At 32.2% G+C, this 5368-nt stretch overlaps 1 protein-coding gene across 3 annotated transcripts in view; it reads left to right on the forward strand.

Moving 5' to 3' along the window:
* The window catches only part of LOC117167432 (ferritin subunit), a 94985-nt gene that overhangs the window by 2417 nt on the left and 87200 nt on the right, over positions 1–5368 (forward strand). The window lies entirely within an intron of this gene.

Here is a 5368-nt window from a genome sequence, read left to right on the forward strand (position 1 = left end):
ACGATATATTTTAATTAAAATCGTATTCTAAAATTCTACTTCTTTCCGTTCAGCTAAAAGAAAATCTGAATTAAAGTTACCATTTTTATTTTTTATCAAAAGTTTAATAATAATTGATATAACTATTATTTTTCGTGGAACTTTTTCTCAATATCAATACGAGAAATGATTAATACTAATCTGAACAGATTTTTACCTAAGATTTCAAATGTGATATTATATTTATAGTTAATTAAGTGGTTAATAATTACTAATATTTCATTAAATAATATTTAATTTTGCAATAAATTAAAAAGTCTAGAGACTCCACTCACGCTTAAAATTATAAAAATTGTAATAGATTTGAATTTATAATTCATTAAAACTTGATCCTAGAGAATTTCGTATATTATTTTTTGTCATATAATTTTTGCTTACAGAGACATAAATTTTGAAATTGTTTGAAAAATTTAATATATATATAACGATTTAGTTAACTCTAAAGATAAGGTAAAATTGAAAATCGTAGTCTGGTATCTAGTCACAGGAGAGTGTTTGGTCGCATCTCTAAACCTTTTCCAGCTCTCCCTTCAGAAAAATACTTGTTAATGAGTGGTCACAGAAGAGTGATCTATCACATCTCGAAACCCTTTTCTAAGTCTACCTTTTAAAAATGCGCAAAATATTGTTCTATTTTTCCAAAATAACAAAAAATATTATCAAACAGAAACTCAGACATTATAACCTCATTATTAAATCTTTCAAAATTGGAAAGTTTCCTGTTGAATTTTTTTTTTAGATTAGATTATTTTACATTGTTTGCTGATTACAATTCCTGTTGTTTTCGAATTGAGTAATTTCAGATTTAAATACTCTAAATTCAGGATAGCCGCTGGACCGGGAATTTTAGAAGGCTGGGAAAATAATTAGTTTAATTATCATTTTCAATTATGATATCATTCAGTTCAGAATGTGTAATTCGGAAATCTTTTTCTTTATTCATTTCATTTTGGTTTTTAATTTTTAGGCCTGCATTTTAATTTAAACAATTTTATATAATAAAGTTTTAAAAACTTCACCAATTTAAAATTAGTAGCGTTTAAAATCAAAGATTCTTGATAAAACAACATTTGTAGTTGATAATATGTAAATATAAATTAATTAATGATTTTTATAATTGACATAATGAATTGCAGTTGTACATAATAAATTAAGAAAATTCTATCATACCTATTCTTTTAAAATTGATTAATTTTACAATTCAGTTTGAAATTAATTATTTAACCAGACACAACAGAGGGTACAAGTTGTATGCACGTGTAAGCATATGTGTGATATTGCACTTGTTCGTTCAAATTTAATAATCTTGTATTGTAATTAAAAAATGTTCTATTATAATAAAAAAACATTATTATATCCTGTTATATTAAGCCGTGTTCCTTGGGTGCATTTTTTGGTCGAAAAGCGACGTGAATATGAAGTTTAATTGTTTAGACTAATAAATTTTCGTAGTTGTAATTTTTTGTATTTTCTTGCCTTTGTAATTAATGTTTTTATAATATCCATTTATCTGAATTTTTCTAAACATATTTCACTGTTCTTATTTGTTGCAATAGTCTCATATTAACAAAAGTTTGTATTCACACATGCTCACACGTACATATAGCTTTGTACCCTGTGTTTGTGCCCAGAATAAGCATCTGACAAAACAAATGCTTAACAAAAGTTTGTACTCACACATGCTCACACGTACGTGATGGAACCGATTATGGAAATAAGAGATTTTCTGATTAGCTGTAACCTCTCTACCGAAAAGAATCTTTGAGTATATACTAAAAATTCTTTAGGCCAAAGAAGCTCAGAGAAATTCTCCGCAGGCACTCAGGTAGATATTTTTAAAGGTCCAGGAAGCTCGTTTAAATGGACTGAAGGCTTTAAAATATCCTTTCCGAAATTGAAATAAGAACACGATCATAAATAACAAGCAGAAAGGCTATATCAATAGAGTAGCCGACACTCAAGGGTCCTTTGTTAAGCTTTAGGATTAAAATTTAGAAGTAGATTTTTTTAATTTCATAGTTAACAGCCTAAAACATAATAATTCGGAATCTACGGGTTTCGATGACTTCAGATGACTTCAGATATGTAACTTTTTTTTCAATGCTTAAAATTGGAATTAATAGAACGTTTCTCGTAAATGGAATGAGATACGCCAAAAAAGACAACATTTTTTAATTCAACTAGAAAATTGTATATCAGTATATAAGTTATAATTATAAATAAGTATAATGAGAAAATTCATCAATTAAAAAAAATGTTAATAATTTGAAGAGAAATTTAAAAAGGGAGAGCGGTTTAGCCACGAGCAACTACTGTAAATAACTCTGCCCGCCCGGTACGTGATGAATACAAAAGGAACATTATATTACCGTCGCACCACTCTTAAAACGACCACTAAAGGGATTTTGAAAAGGACCCAAATCTCTCAAACTATCCCCGAGACTATTTTGTTTCAAATCGACTTTGTTTATAGACTCAAATGGGCCAAGCTATTTCGCTAAAGAAATCTCAGAGATTTCTTTCGGTAGGGCTACAGAATTATATTGAAGCTCTCAAAGGAAAGTGAATATTCTTTTATCAGTGCGCGTATAACCTCCAAAAATCTTCGTTTACAACTTTTTTTCGATACACCCTAATGTTCGTATTGATATGTATTGATTATAACTAACTTTTTTCAATTTAAGATTTTTAATAATTAAGTCATGCACGTATCTAATACATAATAAAGATTTAAGTATTTATATATATGGTTGATATATTTTTGCGCCATTATACCCAAAGATATATCCGCCTATTAGCTAGAAAAAATTATATGCACTTCAGCCAGAAAACGCTAAATTTTCTAGATACTACACCTATATTTTGCCTCCAAGAAAATCTGTTCAATACAGCTAACTATTTAGGAAGACGAAATCCAGCTATACTTTCTAGCTGGGATAGCAAGAATTCTAGGAATATACCTGAAAAATGTTTTCAGTGTAGTTAACTTTGTCACCACCAATGAGCTGCCAATCAAACTTATTGTTAGTTTTTAGCATCCAAACAATCATTCCCCGTGGGTTTGAAGAGTACTAAAATGACGTTTTTTCACTCGAATTTCCGACCAGTTTAAAGATAAATTGTTGCAAAATGCACCAACAGCTGTTAGCCAGTCAATGAGTTTCGAACTATTGACATTTGAAAATAAAAGAATCTGAAATTTTAGTGAGTACTCAAATGACGTCCATGGAATTGTCGCGAGCTCCGGCATATTTTGAAGACTAATGATATCTATATTTTCATAATATACGTCCACGTGGACAAAGTACGGGGGGAGGGTTATTTGTCAAGATTCCACGGCTGTTCACGAGGGGGGGGGGAGGGGGCGTCAAAAAGTGCTGAAAAATTGTCCACGTGGTATATGGATGGCCCCTTAGAAGGAATTAAATAAAATCAAAATATGAACACTTCTGAGGAATAAAAAATATCTCTGTCAGGTGCGTTACCGGTACAATTAGAAGGAATTAAATATATTGAAAACACGTTTTCTTTGGGAGAATAGAAAACTGTGTGGCGGTCGCTATGGAAATAGAGGTGAATAAGTTTAGCAGGTATCTTATTCTTATTGTGGGATTTTAGGCAGATGGAAAAATCGCGCATTCAAAATAATAGAATAATCTTTACTTTTGCGCTGAAATCTGAAAAAAATCTGTTTTTCGGATTCAGGGGGTCTGAAAACGTGGACATTTGACAAAAACTGGGAGAACCAATTTTACACAAATCTAATACCTTCTCTGACGAGAATGTAAAAATCTAGAATTATTCTAAATCAATCTTAACTCTTAAAGATCTACACACCTTTCCTCACATTACTCCCTTCCACGCGTAGTGAGTCACGCATACACCACGAAAGGCAAATAATGGCTTCATTGTGATTTGTATAATACTAAAATATTTCCCCAAGTGCGAATTGCCGGAGCTGAATACACGGCCCAGTGTTGGTCCAATTTTGGCAGCCAAAGATCGGCTAAAGTTATTGGGCCAATATCGGCATTTTAATCGGCCCAGTTTTGAGCCATTGCTTGTAGCCTATATTGGCTATTTATATTTGCCGATCCTCCACCGATGCTTGGCCCAGTATCGGCACTTTATTTCGCCAAGTCTCACTTTTAGTACGGGGAAATGTTTCACGAGGATCAGCCAAAGTCTGGCCCAGTCACGGCACTTTACTGGGCCAAGTGTCACTATTACCACGACGAACCATGTTTCATTTAAATCGACACAATGTTGAGCCAGTACTGGCAGCCTATATTGGCTTTTTACATTTGCTGATCCTTCACCAATGCTTGGCCCAAAATTAGCACTTTGTTTTGCCAAGTCTCAGTTTCAGCACCCAATAAAAAAATCTTACACGAAAGATAAGAAAAAATTTACTGAAAAATTGTCAAAATTGACGATGAAATTTGTTAAGCTCTGTCATTAAAAATTTTTCATGTTTATGAAAAATTACATTTCCTGTCATTGAAAAAAGTTGTAAAGCAGGCTACAACGGAAAAAATGAAATATTACGCGAAGAAAAATTGTAAATGATTTAAATTATTCATTTAAAAATTATTGTATTGATATTCCTGTTAACATTTCGTCTATTTTACATTTACACAACGTCGCATAGTAATAAATAATTAGAAAAGGGAGCTTAAAATTTGGTTCTTTAACTTTTCTGAACTACAGCTTATGAGGATAGCTTTTTCACAGAGTTTCAACTTGTCGGTTTAACGGAGTGGTTAGCACGCGTGACTGCTAGGCGATAGATTTAGGTATATAGATGTAGGTTCGATACCCCGTACCGTTAGAAATTTTATTTGTAATATAATGTGCAAAATGTAATATATGCATTCAATCTAAACAGGACCATTAATATTTATATTCAAAGTACTCGCAATCAATTAATATTTATTTTTTAAATATCTTTTTTGTAATATCCTTAGACCTTATACTATAGCAGTATTGGTACCCAATGTTGGGCCGACAATGGCTGCCAAACCTTGGCTGCCAAGTCAAGGCCATAGTTATTAATCCGACAATGGCGCGATAATGGCAGCCGAGCTTCGGAAATATTTTTGCCGACTATAGGCCAATGTTGGGCCGTATGTGACTACGCACTTGGGTCCTTGGAAAAAAATTCTATCAGCCTCCAAAATCATTTGGTCCACCTACAACTGATAGGATCCTTTTCTTGTATAAGCAGAAACTATTAGAGAGTATGAGAAAAAGAAAAAACTACGTTTCTTATATTGCAGAGCCGTGCTTAAATTACGTAACAGATTACAGGTTCTCTCCAAGGCCCCCC

The sequence above is a fragment of the Belonocnema kinseyi genome, chromosome 2 (assembly GCF_010883055.1).
Source record: "Belonocnema kinseyi isolate 2016_QV_RU_SX_M_011 chromosome 2, B_treatae_v1, whole genome shotgun sequence".
Classification (NCBI taxonomy): Eukaryota; Metazoa; Arthropoda; class Insecta; order Hymenoptera; family Cynipidae; genus Belonocnema; species Belonocnema kinseyi.